This window comes from Lepeophtheirus salmonis, chromosome 9 (genome assembly GCF_016086655.4).
Source record: "Lepeophtheirus salmonis chromosome 9, UVic_Lsal_1.4, whole genome shotgun sequence".
NCBI lineage: Eukaryota > Metazoa > Arthropoda > Copepoda > Siphonostomatoida > Caligidae > Lepeophtheirus > Lepeophtheirus salmonis.
In genome coordinates this window covers 27,566,397-27,588,553 of record NC_052139.2, presented here as the reverse complement: position 1 = coordinate 27,588,553, position 22,157 = coordinate 27,566,397, and the positions used below count along the sequence as shown (strand labels likewise).

At 31.8% G+C, this 22,157-nt stretch overlaps 1 long non-coding RNA gene across 1 annotated transcript; it reads left to right on the top strand.

Annotated features, from left to right (window-relative positions):
- The first annotated feature begins 16,180 nt into the window (after positions 1-16,180).
- On the top strand, positions 16,181-18,355 carry LOC139906346 (uncharacterized). The gene is made up of 2 exons (XR_011781824.1): positions 16,181-16,625; positions 16,700-18,355. It is a non-coding gene; the product is annotated as an uncharacterized lncRNA (long non-coding RNA).
- The last annotated feature ends 3,802 nt before the right edge of the window (positions 18,356-22,157 follow it).

Genomic DNA, 22,157 nt, shown 5'->3' with positions numbered 1-22,157 from the left:
GTATCTTTCTAGTAGCTTTGGATGGTTCGCAACTAGTTTGCCTCAGACTAGTTTCTTCATTTTTAAAGGCTTGGGTATGATCATTAGGTTTTCCAATATTACTTAGTCAATAAATATTACTTTTTTATCACTTAAGGATTAGCTATGGTTGATAGGCTCCAAGAAATGGAGTTCAGAAAACTCATAAAAGCCAAAAACAACTGTTTAAATGGTCACAACAACGGGTGTAGTTACATTGGGTGTAGCATTATAATTAGCAATTGTGTATATCCTTCATGATTTTAGTATGTTGTTATATAAGCATAAATAACATGGGGAAAATATCTTTTTGATGCTCTTAATAAGGAGTAATATCGCCTGATATTACTACATAATTAGCTTTTGCTCTAAATCTTTAAGATGGATTTATTTCTAACATTTTTTTATTAGTATATTTATTGTCTAATTTTATGTTTTTGACATTTACTTTATTGTTAATAATTAGTTAGAACTCATCAGTAAAGATATATCTATCCTGTGCACAATTACAATTGTAGATAGCAACTTCCACATGAAGAAGAGGGGTGAATCTTTTTGATTAAACTCCACGTCTCGCTTGTGTTTTGCAACCTAAAGTTATGACATATTTAACTGGATTCCGATGTCAGAACAAAAAAATATTATTTGGATCAATCTATTATTTCAATATTCTGTATATATAATTTATTGTTATTAGTTATATGATTCCAATTGTTTAATTTTGTATATTTAACATAAATGTATGATGGTTTATTTTTTAGTATGTAGATTATATTTAATTAAAGCCTTCTTTTTTAAGCCTGGAACTTGAAATATATTTCGAAATACTCTTACTTTGTCGTTTTATTAGTTATTATTCTGAGAATATGGTTCATAATGAATTACAATTTCATGGAGTGTGACGTTTTCAAATCTACTGTAACGGATAAAAAACGTCTAAATCAATTATAAGTAGTATATCTTCATTAAACATTTTGCTAATAAATACTTTCCTTATACCCTCTAAAATCATAATAAAGCAGGCAGATGATAATCACATCAGTATTTTAAACAATGATACCATATGTCTTCCCCCCCCCCTTCTCCTTGCACGCGTTTTTCTCTACAATATTATCAACTTTACTTATAATGCAAGGGCGTCCGCAGGGGGCATAAAATTTATTTATTTTTTTGAAAAAATTTAGTTTTCTTTGAATCACTTTGGATTTTTAATTTTTTTTCTCCAAAAATTAGATATTTATATCGAAATTTTTGTGAAGAGCTGTGAATTTTTTTACAAAAAATTCCCTTTTCGTGAATAACTATGGAGTTTTGAAATTTTTTATAAGAAATTTAACATTTGGAACTTCCATGAAGAAAACTTAATATTTGAAATTTAATTTTTCAAATTTTGTTTGCAAAATATTTTATTATGAAATTTTTTGTAAACAGCTGTAGATTTTAGAAATTTTTTTCCAAAAAATTCAATGTTTGCAAAAAAAACTTTTTTAATTTTTTATAAGCAGCTGTGGATAATTGAATTTTTTTTTTTTTTAAAGAGCTATAGATTCTTGAAAAAAATTTTCATAGAATTAATATTAAAAATTTATTTGTTTAAAGTTTGTTTCCAAAAATTTTTATTTTTCAAAACTTTTTGTGAACAACTGTAGATTATCATTTTTTTTTCAAAAAAAATTTAATATTTGAAAAATAATTTTTAATTTTTTTTTTCCAAATTGACACAAAAATTTTAAAAAAATCCAAATTATTTTGAATATGTGAGATATATTTTTGGAATTAAAAAAACATGAAAAAAACCAAGCTTTTCCCGAAATAAAATTCTACGGAAGCCACTGTAATATGCCACAACATAATTTTCTCTTCATTAATTCTTATTTCTTAATTCTGATGTTTGTAATCATAATTACAAATATGTATTTCCTCTATAGTTTTCAAATATAACACATACGGCACCAATTTTTAATTTCAACCCAACATCGGGCCTGGAATGTGCTTTAACCAGTTGTTTTCCGGGTCAAAACGAAATACGTATGTACTGAAAATGTCTTTGAGATACCATCGGAGAAATCGTCACTTTATAGAGCATTTCTCTTCTCTAATGTGTAGATGGCGCCGTTGTCGTTTTTATAAATATATATAAAAACATTTGATAGAAAAATAATTGTAATTAAAAGATATTGAACGTAGTTTTATTATTGATCCCTTGACATATCAACGTTGTTCTTTAGAATCGGACAACTTCATGAATATTTAAAATAATATAATAAAACTTTGATACAATATTTGTTTGAATAAAAAAACTATTGTTTATAGCTTTAATCGGTAATAAGTGATTAGCTAACATGGGCCTAAATATCCCGGTCTTAACAAAGAAACAAATATTGTTTTGTTGTAAATTGCCTTTTTTTAAATTATTATTAGTATTGTCTTTATGGAGAAGAGTCTTCATAAGGCTTTTCAAGCCATTGCTTAGTTTGATCGGTATTTTTTCTCATCAAGAAACAGTGTAAAATGCAAATTTGAAATTGTTTTTAATCAATTGTTTTGAAAATAAAAAAAGTAATGTCATACTTAGTTCATTAACTAAGAAACTATTAGTGCATTGACGGTACGCTTAACTCACTGTTCCATATGAGCCACAGTACACCCTTTACGGTACGCAGTTGTGTACGCTATTATGGTAAAATTGTGGGATTTTTTTTTATAGAAATAATCTAGTTTTGCAATTTTTTGTTCGATATTTTATTCTATAATAATTTATTTTCTGTACAAATAAATTATTCCTAAATATACTTAACTTCTATAAAAACAGAACGGTTGATATAAGATATTTGGAGGTTATATAATATTATTATTCATGAATTTATCATTTTCCTGCATTTTCCAGTAATAAACAAGACCGATTGCATTCACAATATCGCCAGCTGTCGAAAATATGATTTACCTTGATACAAATGTACCTATTGTTGCGACGTATCGTGAAGCTAACTCATAATCATTTGGATATTTATATTAATTACCTTTCCAATTAATAATAATAATATTCATTAGGCTTTATAAGGTGTGTTCCGTCCATATATATATATACTTATTAGTGTTTGGTTTCAGTCTGAAAATCCAAGATCGGTGAAAGACAGTTATGATTTCGAGTGAACCAAACTTCTTTGGTTTGTTAAAAAACTTCAGTCATAACCGGTCTACAATAAATTTTTTGTCTAAATCACGGGGTTACCTACCTAACACAAAAATATACCGTGTATTTTGCGGTAATCTGTCAATTTTTCTGCATCTTTAACACTCTGTGTTTTGAACTTTGATTATTAGAAATAGCTCTTGTGGAGTGGCTCTGAACAATTTCCAATAATAATAATTCCATAGTTCCAGGAGAATTGGTCCAGAATTGGGGCTAACTACCAACTGATGATGAGAGCTTCTTTTTTTTTTTTTTTGTTTTACACGTAGCAGATAAAATAAAAGTAATGGAGTTTTAAAATAAAGTCAATTTAGATGGCCGAGACTAAAATGGCGTCAACTGTGGAGAAAGTGAAAGGGAGGCATATCGTACTCCTGAATGAAGCCCCTTATTAATATCAGCTGCCTTTTATACCGAGTGGCCCATTAAAATCCGAACACTTTGAATTTTAAGCTTCAACAAGATATGATTGATTAATTAATAAGAGAATGTCAACAAAATAATGACTATTAATTAATGTGTGTCTGAGATCTCTTAATCATTTATGTATTCCTCTGTCATGGCGTCCCAATGTTGGCTGATTGTGGCTTTGATGGCCTCGGTGTTTGGATGGCGGATACTGAAGGCTTTCCCCTCAACATGCACACAAAAGAGAGTGCTGGCATCAGGGCCGTAAAGGGGCTAAAAGGGTAAACAAGAGTTCAAAAGACTCATTCAAAATAGTATTGCAACGGGGGAGATGGGTTTCTTTCATTGGTGGTGTCAAAAGTGGCCTCTCCACCATCGTTAGGCTCCTTCCACCCAATTTTTTTATATTGATCTCTAGACAGTCTGGTGTGAGCCCCTGATATCTCTTGCTTGGGCCCTCATAGACTTGATGGGATTTGCCAGGTACATGTCTTGAACTCTTACGGGCTAGTTCGGCCTGACTAAGCGTTTCTTCCCCTCCAACGTTTTGGACTTACTGAAGGCAACACCCAACGCTAAAAAAAATTGATCAATCACATTCAATTGTTTTTTTTCTCGATTTGTACCTAGGCTATAGAGGTCAAGTTTTTTGGGGGTTTTTTTTCCTAACTAATTGTTTATGCATTAATATATCAGAATATGAATCAACTTTGATCACTCAACCTTAATTAGCTATCAACTTAATAAGTGTTCAGATTTCAATGGAGCACTCGGTTAGATCAAATGGGGAAAGGAAGTTGAATGGTCTTTTCTTTCTAATTAGTGTTTTGAACGTTGATTTGCTGAATGAAAATGAGTTATTTTCAAGGTATTGCACACAGTTATCAACTATCGCTTGAGACCCAAAATATCAATCCATAATTTGTAAATGATTTAATTTCGTTTTGCGGTCTGACATGCTCTTATGTTATATCAGTCCAAATTTTGATAAAGTACAGGGAAAAATCCGTTTTAATCTCAGCTTGGCCCAGACTACATAGTCAGTGAACTCTGCTAGTAAATTGTGGACAATTATTCAAAATTTATTGACAGATAGCTCCTAAGATGGTAACCAAAATTCCTTGATGGCTGACTACCACCAAGGAATATCTGCCCTTAGTTTTGATTTCAAACCAGTATCCGGTCCGGTGGGAAGTTTTAAGGGATGTTTTCCAGCTCAATCCAACATGTGTATCTTCCGGAAATCGTTCTGGCTCACTACTTCAATTAGGCATCAGCTGTATGCATAATAGCTAACTCTTATTTTATTTTTTGTATGCTTACAGACCAAAATTAAAAAAAGAAAGAGAGATTGAAAAATATGAAAAATGGAACAAAATGAAAGGATTATTTATTTATAAACCCTTATTTTTGAGTAGCTTCTACTTTTATGTTGTAGGAAAGGGGTCCGGTAGGCCCTCCAATCATGCTGAATAAGCATTAATCCTTGTACTGAGTGAGAGAAAATGCTGTGAATTTGCGAGAAATCCCATTGCATGCCTTCCACTCTCTTTCTCTCTCTTTTTTGTTCTCCCCCCTTCTTCTTTTCCATAGTGTGTTGGGTCTTGGAAGACCTTGACTACTACCAACTGATTTTATACATTTTTCTGTGTCTTTTTGAAGGAAGGGTTGCGTGATATAATGAAAGTAACGGTGATAGGATAGGGGAGAATATTGGTCCGTCCATAAAGACCCAAAATTGGTTCCACAATATTGAAAACGATTCAATTGCGGTCTGCGGATTGAGATACCGAGTTGTACCGAGGTGTCGATCAAATTACTTTTCCACCAAATCCCAAAACTAGTGTTGGGGCAGTCTTAAGTCTGATTGCCTTATCTGACTTTTCTCTCCGTTCCTTTCAATCTATTTTTTTATTACTCGAATCTTGTTTACCATTCAACAGTCCTAATGGACTGATACATCAGTCTTTCAGTCCTGCAGTCTATTTTTGTATTCTTCTCAGAGCTAGGATTGAAGAATATAATAGGAAAGACAAGTAGGAATTCTAGTCACTCATCTCCAACAGATAACTAGTCCCTCTGAAAGAGGTTCTGAATTATGATGTAACTTCAACGACTCAAATGACGTAGTTAATAGTAACTACATCATTTCATCTGTAGTTTCTACAAAAGACCAATGGGACTAACAAATTTTATTAGGATCAGACTGTTGGGACTGCATTGTTCTTTGTTTTTTAGACCGATCTAACATTCCCCAAGACTCATCAGTATGTAAACACTTGTGATATGTTGAGTATTATACGTTACGAATAATACAACTCTTTGTGAATATACAATCTTCGGATGATTGATGAATTAACAGTACCACAATTTCTTGAGATGAGTGTTTTGTCTATGACTACATATTATTCATATTTACGGATACACTCCTTCAGCGTCTTTAAAAGGAATTAGCACAAGATTTATGACTATGCAAAGTATCCAATGGATGTTTAATCATCTGTTGTTCTTTTTTACTTTTGTTGAAGTCTATTCATCCTTGCCTCCTATTCTATTAATCTACGTAGAGAATTAGAGATGGATAATAGATTTTAGGTTTGAGATACGACCACAGAGCGAAGTTCTTTCCTGTTTCCATCTTAAGTGATTTTCTATAGACCAATTTTAAACAGATTTTTCAGTCCATATTGTGATCTTCGACCGTAGCCTGAAATTTAATCTTTTCCATACCGAGGATCGACTATTTTGATCCTAATATATGGACTGATTTTCTACCCCATCCTGAAAAATCTATGAGTTATAAAAATGTGATTTAGGCAACGCATTTAACTTCATATGATGTTATTGTAGGTAGATATTCACAATTTTGAATCCCATCCAAGGAATTACAGCACCAAGTTTTGATTTCAACTCAATATCGGGCCTGGAATGTGCTTTTACCAGTTGGTTTCCAGGTCAAAACGAAATACCTATGTTATATGCATCATAGGTAACTTTTATTTTGTTTTTTTCTCTCCGTTTGTATTTATCTCATCTACTTTTTTCACCAGTTTGCTGGACAAAAATACTGCCAAGGCGGCATATAATAGTTTTCTGGGACTACGACGCGACACCAGTCTAGGAATACCTTTTACACAATTGACGTTACGATCAATTCATCTGTATAATCAGTATAGACCAGGGCTCAGGGGTTATCAATTAGGGTGACGTACTAGGTTATTCTATAATTATTATTGGAAATGAACTGATGGGACTATCAGCTTATAACAGATTTAGGTTCCTGCTCAAACTAGTAGAGCTTCCTCCAATCTAGATACTAGCTACCAGTCAGTACCCCTCTCTATCAAAAAGGGAATAATATTGATGGTGTCTTGCACTCCCACCTATTGTGAGTAAAAGTTTTTGCATTCTTGCATTCTGACTGTTACAAAATCAAAGGATAGGACTGAGAGTAACTTTGAATGCTATCCTGCGAGTAGGAAGTCTAAGGAGAAATTATAGTTTGGTCATAACAGCTAACAGTGGCACAAAACAGCTACTATCTACAGACCAGTTTATTATTTGTTGTATAAACATGTTCGGTTTTTTGGTAATTTGTTTGCTTAAGTGTCCCTCTGTGTTTTTTAAAAATCACATGAGTGCCTTGAATTTGCAAAAGATTGATGCCCCTTGATCTAACCAGGGATGTTAGCCTTTTAATATAATGGACAGCATTGCAACTTTAAATATTTTAATGGGCCACAGAACTTATTATATTAAATTTCATGAAAAATAACTTTATAAAACAAAACTGTTAATAGATATTTATTTTAAATTTGGGGCAAATCTAATTTTTCAATCACAAGCTGGTTCAAAAAAGCCCTTATATTTTTTGGCATTTAAAATTTTCCCCCAGAGTGATGATTAAAAAAAAAAATACAATATGAAATTAAAATGACTTGTGGTTCCATACTTAAATATTAAGCTAAGCGGGCCATAATGTGTCCGTAGGCCATCGTTTGGGCATCCCTGGTCGAGACCAAATTTTTAGTGGCATCGATCTGTGTCTAATTTTTCATAGAGACCGGCTCAGATAAACTTCTTTATTTCGCCCAATTTGTTCGGTCCACTACAAATTATAATAGTCTGAGATCGTTCTAGGATTTTGTCACCAAAACTCAAAATTTGAAGGTATTATAACCACTCCGTACATAAATTACAAAGTTCTTGCATCATAAACCTCCATTTATGGGACAATTACAACAATAAGTTATTGCAAAATGAACAAGTTTATGGTTTCTTTACATAGTATATTGTATTTTCCTATGTGTATGAGGACCCATGCTATGCATTAATGGGCCCAAGGTTAATTAACCATCCTAAATGACGAGTTTGAAAGTATTCTGCTGTTTTTTACATAAACGTAAATTACTTACTTTAGATTTAAATTTCCTACAAACATCCGATTTTTTTCACGCAGGGGATGTTCACCAAGACTTTAACGGATCGAACCCCAGATGCTACCAAGAATTGAGGGAATAAGACCAAATCTAGATCTATGTAATAATATAAATTTAATGGATACAAAATTTTAATGCCTAATTGCTGTGTTCATGAGACCGAGAACCAGAATTTGAGAGATTAAGACATAAAAACAGAGAAGATTATGATTTAAAGAAATAGAGACTAAACAGAAACTTAGGGAATAAATATTTTCTTCTCATTTGAAACCACTTACTTTGATCTTTGGACCGGGGCCAAGACTTTGAAAGGATTAAAAAGATGGCATGATTGGCCACATCTTTAAGGGATTAATATTTCAGCTTAAATTTAGGTGCTTTAGTCCAGATTTAGAGACTAATATCAAAACTTTTAAGAGATTTTTTTTCTATATAAATATTAAAACAGTGTGTCAGCTAATTTAAGGAGTATTATTGTCGTCTTAGTGACATACATTTGAGCAACATTTTCATATAATAAACACTCCAAGATACATAACGTCATAGTTATAGTCTCACAATTGCTTGCAGCTGATCTAATACAATGTAATGGCAGCTTAGAGGCTATCCTACAAAAAATTATTCAAAATTTCAGGGTTACCATATGTCCTTTTTTTCATATGCTCTGTTGTTTTTAACTAACAACAGAGCATATAATTTACAGCTCTATATATGATCGAAAAGAAATGACGAAAGAAGAAATGTCGGATATATATTCAAATAGGAAGATACGCAATCCAAGAAGTTCCAGTTACATACCACATGGGCTGTGCTATATAAAATATGTTCTGCCGATATGTAAAAATAAAATTAACCGAAATTGAACGTGATAATCCGCACAATTAGAAGAGTGTTTGGAAGAGGAGTAGTTTAGTTCTCATGACGTTACATTTGATCAGCTACAAACAGTCGCGATAGGACGGAAATCAACCAAAATAACACCCCCTATAAGGTACGGTGCGAAAGAAAAAAAACTTGCAACAGGCGTGCGTGGAAGTCTAGATGTGTTGGTGGGATCCCCATAGAAATGCTGAATTTTCATTATTTAAATGAGGGAATCAATTTGAGATCAGAACTCATGACATAGAAAAGTTCTTAATCTTTCACCCAGTTTACATTTTTTTTTCAATAAGCTGTTTCATTTAATCGCACCATTCACAGAAAATAAATCCCCTAAAAATAGCCTTCAAAACTACAAATAAATTGTTATGGAGCTATTAATAGATATAATGGACGATTTTTTATTTATTTATCTAGTAGGTTGTAAAGTTTGTTTATCAACTTTTTGATGCGAAGTGCATAAATTATAACTCGCTATTTAGTATCTTCAATCTTTATTTCTGAATAATATGGAAGTACTTTTGTCATATAATTTTTTTGCAATTGCAGGTATTGAAAAGTAATATATTTTGCACAGTACTGCACCCTGTCATTCCTGAAGATTTCATTCAATTCCCTTGATGTTAAAGAAAGGTTTGTTGTTTTGTTAAAATATCATATTAGATCACAGATTTTGCTGTAAGTTTTAACATTAAGAGTAGGAAAAAAGGCGTGAAATTTCGATTATAAATTGTTCATTACTTCCTGTATATTAAAGCTAGAGACATGATTTTGGTATTTTAATAAAGCAAGGGCATATAGGCTGGAATTACTCCAATGTTGATCCTCAATTCCAACACAGATGTTTACTTATAACCCCTAAAGAGCAAATTCTCACTTTGTAACTAAAAGTTTTCTCTTAAATCATAATTAAAAAATAATGATAACAGCTTAATAAAATCAAAAATCCTGTTCAGGTTTTAACGTTCTAAGACATATTTTACAAATCTCTATGCATCATGATATTGTATATAATATTTTATTTTACCCCCTCAAGACGTCATCAAGAACGACATAGAAAACCAGAGATAATCTTACAAAGAGAAAATGGAATATAAAATTGGTGAAATCTGTGTGATGGAACCACGTACTACCTACTTCTAGTTAGTTAGTTAATGATAATTTTATACAGGGATGACGTCAGGCAAAAAATTAACTTATTTGGCATTAATATTAGTAAGTTTATTCAAATTATGCGTGACTATTTTTTTTTTTTTTTCGTGTTCATTTTTTACATAAAGTGTCTTTGAATGTGGGAGTTTTCAATAATGACATTTCTTCTCCTTTGACATCCTTATTCCTTTATGCAATCAATTTTGCAAATAATTATTACTTTTATAATATATGATCATAAGTTATGCAAATTAAGAAATCTTATATATACTCATATTTATACGTATGTTTTTTTTGTTTCCTTCATGGAATCCAAAATGGTCGAACATTTTAGGCGGAAATATAGCAAGGAGACGTATAAAACAACCAAGCATGTTCCTATGATATTTTTTTGGGTCCTTCGACGTCATTAAGATCCTACTTTTGACCGAAAATGGAAGAAAAATCTCTTATTTCCTTTCTCTCTTTCTTTATCTTTCTCCTTTCTGCCCCTCCCTCCATCCCCTCGGGACTGTTTCTTTTCTTCTACCTTCATTCTTTGTTTCTACTCTCCTCTTCTCCTGGCATTCTTTCCTAGTATATAGGATCATTCTAGAAATATTCCCTTCCGGAATATTATAATAGAAAGATTGTCATCAGTAGAAAATTATCTTCAATCCTAGCTGTAGTATCCGTCATTTTCCAGTGTTATTTGGCGCAAACTAACAGACAAACTTTACTTTATTAAATTAGAAGATAAAAAACTCTCAGTCTACCTCCCAATTTTGTAAACCACTCAGTTGCATAATCTTGATAGTATATAAATAACAAAAAAGATAGTAAAAGAATCAGGACAAATAATCAGTTAATCAGTTCTAGGAAGATTGCCCAGAGGAATATTGTCATAGAAAAATTGACATTCGCAAAAAATTTGCCGTCCATTATACTATATATATATATATATAGTTATTCATCTATCGATTTGTCTATTCAACATATGGCATTGCCCAATCTAAGGAACAACAAAACATCTGCAAAAAACCTTTGAATATTCATAGCAGCTGTTGAACCTGCCATAGTAAAAAAGTATAGGAAAATTGCATGGAAGTACTTATTAGTTCTTGAAGCAGTGGTAGTGGTATTTAATCGGCCTTGATTCTCCAAATGTATACTGCAAAACTTATTGACTTGGAGCATAAGCGACTTTATACCGTGTTTACTGCCTCTTGAGGTCTCACAGTATACCCACACAAATCGCATGTGTTGGCGGTACATTGGGGAAATTGGGAGGGTGATTTTATTGTGGCCTATCTCCGGATGGGAAAGCTAGCGAAAAAAATTTAGATGAGACTGACCTATTTCTAGATGGGACAGATTGGTAGATAATACATTCATAGGTAGGTTTGTCTGGCTAATCTTCAAGTTCCTTTGCAATGAAATAAGTGCTCACATGCCTCTCCAACTCGATGATTTCCATTATGTTATAGACATGTTCGATGTCCATATTACCAGAAGGGTAACGTTGGAATCACCACTTTGCTCTTGCTTTGAATACTGTATTGGATCCATAAACAGCAGGAAAAACAAATTGAGAGCCACCTGCTGAACTTGTCACCTTGGCTGTAGACCTACTGAAGAATGTATCGAATTTTCACGCTTTTTACTTCCATTTTGGAAGACTGTACCACACTACTAGGCTTATCCAAACACCAAAATGTCAATTAGTTTTTTTAAAGTGTACGCTTAACCTTTGAGCATACTTAAAAGTTGTTTTTTTTCATGCAGTGTATTGATTTTGAGATATAGCTTACAAAAGACATCTAGCAAAAACCCTCAGAACTTTTAATTTAACCTAATATAACTTAAGGCAATTCTATGTACGATATATTGTACCTATAAAGAATGTTAGGTGGTCTGATCACTTTTTATAGAAAAAGAAGTTTGATATATCAAGATCTGAATTTGAAATAAAATTCTCATGGATTTTAAATGGGTTCTTCGGTTCTCTTTTTTTCTAGTGGCATTACGTCAATTAGTTAAGCACATAATATATTTATAGGTACCCATTTACGAAGGTATGATTCATGGTACAAATGGTTTTTCTGTTACCCGAGGAGTGCTCAAATATATTTGTACCTTCATAAATACTTGCATGTTCTCTTCGTGATAAAACAATCATCATTTTTCATGGTTCGTTGAGTTATTTTTTTTTTTTTTTGCAAAAATAATCACAAAATAAATATTATGGTTTTTTTTTTTTTCTTAGTCTATAATTATTTCATGAATGATTTTCTTTCAATTTTTACTATTTATGGTTTTTATATTGTACAATTTGATAAAGTTGTAAATTGTAGAAATAAAAGATTGTATACAGGGTGGTCCTTGTTAAGTGCTTAACAAATCAAGCTTTATATTCTCATTTTCTCAACAACAGATGGAGGAGGGTAGGTAATTTTGGGGGTTCGTCCTCCACTTTGAACTCAACAGACCCGGAACCCAGAACTTTTCCAATGCCTTTCATACCCGAATGTTCATCAAGCTTCCATTTATTCGTTTCAGAGCGTACAAAAACTACTTGTCTTATGTTTGACAGGAAAAGCCCAAACGTACTTTTTAGAGTTGGTATGTTGACTTTCTCTACACACACAGCGTTGAGTCTCGACACGAAAGGTCTTGCAGCGACAATGTTTCAGAGCATCTTAAAATCCACTGATATCCATAATGAATTCTTGATCTTTTGTTGCTTGAACATTCACAAAGAATGCCCTTAAAATTTACTGCAAGGTAATAGGGCCTCTCTAGCCCAATAAAAGATTTGCCTAGACCCATTTCGTAGCTTATATGCAACAGCCCGTAACCTGGAAAGCCCAATTATTTTGTATTGTGTCTTTGTAATATCATAATCTGATAGACAACCCTCGTTTGGAATTGAGTTATCGACTTTCCTTATGAAAAAATTAAGAATTTGCCATGTTGGACACTTTTTTTTCATTCACATCCGCTTTTTTTTTGGAAGTTTATTCTACTATGACGTCAGTGACAACGTCATTATCAAGATCTTCTCTTGGCTTTGTAGATAGTAAAATGATAAGAGATAGCAGAATGAATGAGGGAGGTGAAAATCCAGGGGATCTGAAATTTTCTAAGGAAAATGATATAGTAAAAAGAAATACCTAGGCACTTACAGTAAAATGATGAGACCAAATCCGAAGTAAAGGAGAGCAACCCCGAGGTATGTTGTGTCAATCTTTATTTAGGGTGTCTATCGCATGGTTTTATTCTTGGTCCATTTGTCCCTCACTCTCCCAATCGGTTCTAAATGTGAAAATATATTCATGTGCCAAAAAAACTTGCATTTGATCAACATTCAGATGTGGCCTCCAATATGGTCATGACTAGTGATATGTCGGTCCTTATTTAGAACTGAAAACTGCAGTTCTGTCCAATTTAGTCTCACTACGTTCAGGTTTAGTCCTGCATATTAGTTCTAAAACTCATAAAGCTCCGTCTTTAATTATGTCAATCAAATTTATTTCCTCTATGTTTATGCCGTTGTAGTTCTGACAGTCCAAGGACCGACGATCTTAACCCTTTATCGCCTCAATGTACTTCAAAGTATCTTTTAAAATAAACTGGTGTAGTAGCATTAATTTCCAAGTATAGATTTTCTACCTAATTCTGATAAAAGCTCGTTTATGATCAATATAAAACATATATTTACAAGTTCATATAAGGAATATGTTTTTGAAGGAAATTATATACATTTTTCTATGTTTATAAATATTTGTATTATTTTTTATGAATTTCTAGTTTTATTATTTATAGTGATTCGTCCGAATGTACTTTCAGAGTCATGGTACATTGATATAAATATTTACTTTTTTTTAACAATGTGACCAAGGGGATCTCAAGGTATTGTTAATATATTTTTTTGACTAAAAATTTTGTTTGATGTTTTTTAATTTATATTATATCCTTTTGTCTATAAAAGTTTATACCAATGAGAATTCTTATTTTTAATTCAATAGATAAAATTCAGGCAGTAAAGGATTGAGGACATGTCCCTGGAGAGACTGGTTCTAATCCTAGACGGAGAAAAAACTAGCCATGTCAATAAAGATTACTCATGAAGAAGTATAATTAGGTTTCAGAGTGGCTCAGGCAGTTTCCTTACCTAAATACCATATACAATTAAATGTAAATCGCATTCCATCTTATCTTCTTATTCAAAATATATTGGATGGTTCTTATTAAGTATATTTTTGGTAGAACAAGGGGCAAAGTAGAACTATGCCTTAATGCCCGAAGACCCTTTCCTATTGTTTATTTCGTTTTTCGAGATTTTTCGTGAAAAATGATTTCATAGTTTTACTTTGCGTCTTTCCTAGATACTCCGCCAAAAATCGGCTTAAAGGATCAACAACTAACGATTTGCGCAAATACAAAGGGTTCATAGAGCAATGAGGCATAGTTTTACTTTGCCCCGTGCCACCAATAATCCACCTATGGTCCATTTAAAAATCCATCATTTAATTTTCCTTCTCTATGCCACCTTTTCAATCGTTTAACATAGTGAAAACATATTCCAAAAAAGTTACATTTGAGCAGCATTCAGAAGTGACCGCCATTGGCTATTAAACTTTTTACTCAAATTGTAAATTTCTGTGACGTTTTTCTGTTTTTCAAACACATATGAAACGTAGAATAAACTATAATTTATCAACTACTGAGAAAAAAAAGAAGAGGTCACGAAACAATGTAGATAAAGTACTTTGTAATAAAGGTTGTTACATTAGGTTAGCATTGATGATGTCGGCCATTTAGGGGCCCTAAACAACCAAGTTTTATAGCAATTACCGCCATTTTTTGATCAATATTAAGGAAAATATTGATCTTTTGGATGTCCAAATGAGATCAACCAGAAAGAAAAGAGCTTAAACCTTTACCCTCTACTAAATATATACATCCATTGCTTAGTTTTATTATACATCTGCCTCTAAGATGTATTAAAAATATCTTATTGCTAGTGATGGGACGATTATTCAGAATATAAGATACGGCTGTTTATCCGCAGTCTGGATCGGTATCAGGGAAATAAAGTTTAATTTGAGATTCCGATTCGTATTTAAAACAAAGTATTCAACAATTTATTATTTTTATAGGTTATGGTAAAAAATAGCCCCTAAAATTAAGGAACTTTTGTTGTCTAGAAGGAAATTAAATATATGAAATAGAAATTCAAATTTTTCTTTCTGTTAATAACAATGTACTTTTGACATTTTTCTCCAAAAAGTTGAGCACTTTTTTTTTTTTTTTTTTTTTATATTAGAAGTTTAATTTTCTAAAAAAAGTCCAAAAACCAAGCATCTTCCCTCCTAAATATAATCGTGTGTAGACCCTTGATAGTAAAATTGCATTTTTTAACCATTATTTATAATGCTTAAGAGTTGGAATTGGGACTTTTTTTGGAATCTCCCATAACTAGCTATTAATCGCTATTCAAACAATGGAAAAAATAAGATATTTGTATCTAAGAATCTACTTTTCTCGCCCCTAATCGATCAAAAAATAATAATAGTTACACACACCTAGCCTTTTTTTATAGATTGCCAGTAAAAATTACTCTGATTATTTTCAAATATTTCTTTTTTTTTTCGTTTTTTTTTTTACCCATAGAGATATTTGATGTAGTTTTGTTACTTTTGAATGTAGTCAAAATATTAACTTTAGGTTCCCAAGATGGTCTTTCCTACAATTATGATGTAATTTCTGACGTATGTGAAAACACACTATGCCAACAACATTAAATAGTTTAATTGATCCTTTAATAAAGATTGAATATATAACCAACAAAACTGCTATTGGTATTAGTATAAAAGTTGGTATATTACATAACTATTCTTTAGTAGAAAAAAATGGGAGATTTCAAATTGAATTTGCAAAAAAAATTAAAAAGAGACCCTGTGAGTGGGCTGTTATTAAGGAATTGAAATTGTTCAATTTATAGTATAAGTCTAGGAAGGTCACTTTTGTTATTAAAAAAATAAGTGCGATGAGAAGGCAGGAGCGAGACTCATGTTACTACTGAATAAAGAAACTTTTTTGTAGCATCAGTGCCTTATTAGGTGTTCTTAAGTAATGATGAGATATTTGGATTGTCCCGTAGTCCAAAAGTATCATTACCCAGATTAAAAAGCTGAAGAAGACTAACAAGGGACTTGAGACCAAACCAAATCAAAAGTGTTGTGTAGACTAATTATCGAATTTATGTCCCTGATCAATGTGGCCTCACCAAATGCAACCCTATTGACTATGGGATCTATAGCGCCATCAAAAGGAAGGCCTTCACCACTTCTCTCATGTGTGTCCATAAAGGCTGCCCGACAGAAGGAGTGACGGATAATTAAGCGAAGAAGACCAGCAACGTCCTCAAGCCTAGGGTCGAGGTCATGGTGGAGGGCAAGGGTGACCACATTGTGATTTAATTGTTCTAATACAATGGGTATCTTAATTCATTCCACAAATTTGATTGCAAACCTGAAATTAAATATAAATAAGTACATACGAGTGACTCATTAAAATCTGATCACCTTGAAATTTAAAATTAATATTTTCATTCATTATTAAATAGGTAAGTGCTCAAATTTCGATGGACCACACGGTATTGGGATGTGCATGAAGTAAAGAAATGAATTTGCTTGTTCTTTTCCCTTGATTTTGTATCATGATTACCTGTATATTGATGCGCCAAAAATGTCCTACACATTGTAAATTGTACTTAATTTCATTGTCACGAAAGAATATTGAGAAGTTGATATGTGGCATGGTTGAAAGGGGGCATATCGAGGGATATATATGAGTCTCTTGAATCAAATAAAAGTTTTAAACTATAGATAAACTCCTTGAGTATCTTAAATCATACCACAAATTTGAATATAAGCCTCTACTTGATCTAAATAGTTCCATGATATATTGGGATCTAGTACATAAAGTAAAAAAAAAAAAAAAATCCACCACTGGAATTTATTATCAACAAGCAATACAAAAACATCCTAGAATGGTTATGCAGTAATCTCTTTTCTTGGATTGTGGTAACTTCTTGGAATGACTGAATCAAGTTTTTACATTGGAAGTTTGGCTCTGGGGCAACCTTCTTTTCTTTTTTGTTATTTCTATATGTTTACTTTTAAATCTTTTTTTTGCGATACTTTTGTTTTGTTTTCTTTATAATTATAATTAGATGTGCTGCATGCTATTTATCTATTTTTGCTATCATCTATTTTAGTTGTTGTCTCAACTCTATAGTAACTTTAAAAGATGTTTATTCTTGATTTTTTTTTAAATTGTTATGATATCGAATGATATTATTTGAATTTTCTTTTCTATTTTTAAAAATTAATTCCGTTTGTAAATTCAGAACAAACCCATGGGCTAAAAAGTCCCTGGATTAACAAAAAATAAACACACACACATTTGTTCCTTGTTCAAAATTGGCTTTTTTTAATCATTATTATTTTTATTCGTTTTTGAAGCAGAGTCCCCATAAAACTTTTCAAGCCATAGAGTAGCTTGAACGGTATTTTTTTCTATCAATCAGCAGTGTACAAATTAAAAAATGGAATGTACAAAAGTTTCGACACACATAGCACAGTACCTCACAGTTAATGCTTAAATATTTCAGTATACATAGATACCTCATTTTTAGGCTAGTTTAGAACCTTTATTTGATATAAGATACATAATTATAGGATTGGGCATTAAAACGTGGGTCCTGCTAATTGCTGTTAATTTTCTCAGTAATATAGGAAGGTTGTTTAGTGATTATTTTTTTGATAGTCTGGTTTCACCATTCTTTTTACTTAGACAAACTTTACTGAGCATTTCGTCATCTCACCATCATGAATGAGAATAAGCCAAAAGGCAACCCATTACAGATCTCGTAAATGCTAATGTTGAGGTGGCGAGGATTATGGACATTGGGAAGTGCTCCAGGAGCCTGGTTTTCAAGGTGACCACGGTGCAGAATGAGGAAAATAGGAATTGCCTAGGTTAAAAAAAAAAAGCTTATGTTCCTCAGACTTTCTCCTAAACAGGATTTTTTTACGGCAAACCTCCCAGAATTACGCATGCATTGAAGACAACTCAACAAATTGCAAAGATACCAATTAATCATTAGCTACGAAACAATCCATTCAGTATGTAACTAAACCAAGTTTATGATTAATAACTTTTTTGATTTTTTTGTTAATGTTTTTTTTTATCACAAATAAAAAGTGTATTATAATAACCTTGATAAATTAAACCCTGTTCAACCACATGTCATTAAACTAACCTACTCCTAACTTGCCTAAGTTAATGATCGCTTAATACATGCGCCAACTACATATCAACTTTAAAATTACTTTACCTCCAAATGAATTAGTATCCTGCGTAATATCCAATGCTTCATTTGAATTGCAGCAATATGTGTTCATTTGACTTGCAGTAATAAATGTTCATTTGAATTACAGCAATCTATGACGAATAAATTGGCTAATCCCTTCATGTTACTACCTAAAAAATTATTGAACAGATTGAATTCTGATATGTGTTAATCCAAGACGAATTAACTGGTTAATACAGCCTTACCTTCACTTCTTATTTTTAATAGCAGATAGAGCTAGAAGAAAACAAACGCTGTATTATTTTATTGTGATGATCAATTTTGGCTACTTTAAGGGCAACTTGCATCACCCTCAAAGGGTTAATAAGAGTAATTTTTTAATAGAAATTAACGATCATTCGTCCTTGAAGAATACAAATGTAATCAACACTCCGTTTTGATAAAAATCATTCTAACTTGCTTTTGTATTGACGCGCACCAAATGAAGTCAGTGCGTTGGTCTCCTAGTTGACCATACAAGTCCTCAAAATATAATTATCAATAAATCATGAACGCTCTTTAAATAAGTGTAATTTATCCATCCACTTGGGAATACATTAAAATATTTTTCCACCAAATTAAAAAAAAAACCTGCGATAAAATCAATATTTTTTTCTGTCAAAAGAAACAACTATTGACTCGTAGTATGTATATGTAGAGCTCATTCTCTCCTTGAGAAATGAAACAAAGGGGGGGGGGGTTATTTGGATGAAAATTATTTTCATATCAAAATTATACCAATTCATCGTATATATTAATATTACCACACATAAAAAAAGACTCAAGGGCACTCTGTAAAGTACGAAAAAAAGGTCTTATTATAATAATAATCCATGTATTTTATACGTAACGTAACAAGAACACAAATAGAAAAAAATAACAATACAAAAATGATATTGTTTTTCTGTTAAATATATTTATCAAATCTATTTTTTTAGTGAAGAGGATAAGTAGGATGACTATGAAAAACTCGAATAACGTGTTTTCATTTATTTAACAAATAGCGCAAAAGTTTCACCTCCAGATTTTTTAATTAAATATGCTCTGAAATACTCCTATAAAAAGTGTGCATTTGTGACAGATCTAAGTATGGTTTTCTTAAAGCGTCGGGTAGCTAGATGTATAATCCAGATAGGTTTTCATGACTGCTAATGAGTTGAGTCGGCTGATTGTTTATAATTAATTATTATATAAAAGTCTTTTATTGGTGATGGAGGGAATATTTGAGGTCTGTCAATATAAAAACAATCATGAAAAAATATCAAGAGAAGGAAAAAACCCCAATTATTTTTTTTTACTTTATACAAGGTGCGTCAGCAAATCGGGGAAAGATTTTTTAAAGCCAATTTTCTTTAAAAAAAAGTTAAATTTTGAAGTTTTGTAGAGTAAAAGTTTTATTTTTCAGGATTTCACCTTTCAAATGATATGTGTTTTGATAAAATCAAACAATTACAGGTGTTAAAAAATGGAATCCAAAAGACAACGAGTTGCAGACTTGCTCTGCACTAGAATACCTTTTGATATTGTCCCTTATGGAAAGATACTTGTTCATGAGGTGACAAAGGAGGTGGGGAAGTTTGGAGAGGAAGCCAGGAAGGAGAGGGCAGAACACAGTCTGTACTGATGAGTTTTTGGAACAATTGGGAGACACCATGAGGACAATCCAATTAGGTCAATCCGAAAAATTTCATGGAAAAGAGTGTATCTGAGGCCTCAAAGGTCAGAGGGTTGGGGGAGCTTGGTATGACCTAATATGTCAGATAGAAACGTTTGCTACCTAGTAAATCGGTCAATATCAACAGAATATATAGGGGAAAACTGGTGATTAATTGGCCATGCAACTTTTGGTACCCATCATTCCCTAATTGTGCCCCTCTAGATTATAGAACCTGGGCTATGTCGGAAGTAAAGCATGTGTCAACGCCTTAAAAGCTGCCCTTGAGGTGGGATCGTCTTCCATACCAAATGACTATATTGTGAGGTTCTGTATTGCTTACAGTGGGAGAATTGAAGACATGCTTGAGGGAGAAGGTAGATATTTTGTTGAATATGCAGGTATTAATAAATATATTTTATCTCACCCCCCTCAGAGCCTTCACAAGGCATTGGACATTGCAAAGTTTTTTTTCTGCAATTTGCTCACACAGTCTGAATATAGACGGTGCGACACTTAATTATAAACTTAAATATTTTCTAAAGGCAATAAAATAACTTTTATAAATTATAAAAGTTTTTTGTTTTTTTGTTTCATAATGATATTATACATTTAAAATGTTGCTTTACACAGTTTCAAAAATCATATTAGATAGGTGACGTCTACATTGTCCATATACTATATAAACCTAACTTTGGTTCGCCCTGTAATAGTTTTTGTTTCTACACAAAAACACTTTTTGTGTAGAGGTTTTTGAGGGGTATTTATTATATACAAAAATAAGCAATATTTTATTATTTACATATGTTAATTTATCAATGTCTTTGATAAGTTGATTCCTCAAATAGTAATTGGCGATTTCACAAAAGCATTTAAAATATTGACTTTTCAAGTATAGACATGGTTTCAATTTCCTGATTTCAACAAACTCCATCAATTTAAAATCCTTGCACCATATTAAATCTTTTAGAAATAAGTTTATCTCTCTAAATTTATTATCCGTTGAGTTATTTGCCTTTAAAAATTTTTACCAATTTCAAATTTATGGAAATTATTGAAGAAACGGTTTTTGTATTTTATAAATTGAAGTAATTCCCTGATCTTCACACACGGATTTTGGATTTTTGAAAAAAAAATAAGCAATACAGACACAAGAAGCCAGATATTGCAATTAGTTTGATTTTACGGAATATTCTGTCAAACCATTTTTTGGAAATATATATCTATTTTCGACGGCAAGTGTACGTTACTCACTACACCAAGGCGGTAAAAGGACTGACTGTATGTCCAAGAAAACTTTAAAATCTCATCACTAGAATGAAATCAAGCCCACATCACTAAAACTTCTACAGCCTGATTACCACGCATTATAAGAAAGGAACTTATGTTGACGCCTTATGTATAAATTAATATTTTATATAAATATTTGTCACAATTATAGACCAATCATTCAGATTACTGGTATGAGTCAAGAAACTAAAAATAAAATAAAGCTAAAGTTTAGAATCTTTATTTGATTTAAAATACTCTTATAGAAGCAATTTACCCTTCTTTAATAAAATCTTTTATTGTAACAATTAATTTTGGCTACTTAAAGTAGTGTAATTTGGTACACACCCAAAGGATTCAGACGAATAATTTGTTGATAGACATAAAAGTTAATTTTTCCAAGAATACTCATGTATGTAATCCCACAATTCATTTAGAGAAAAATCAAACAGGCCACACATCAAGTAAGAAATAGGATTTGTAACAGAGCGTTACCTCACTAATACAGTACCTATGTACTTTGTTATCAGCTGTCGATTCCCTCTTCTCCCTTAATACATCAGGGCTATTTCATAATTTATTATTCTTTAATAAATACACAAAGTAATAAGTTATTCAGATAATTATGCTCCGTTTTAAAAATAACAATTTCTTATTGATCCTTTGTTGTTTATAGGATATATATATATTGGCCATTTTATTATTTTTATGAAGAAATTTTGGCTATTTCTTCAAAGAAATAAT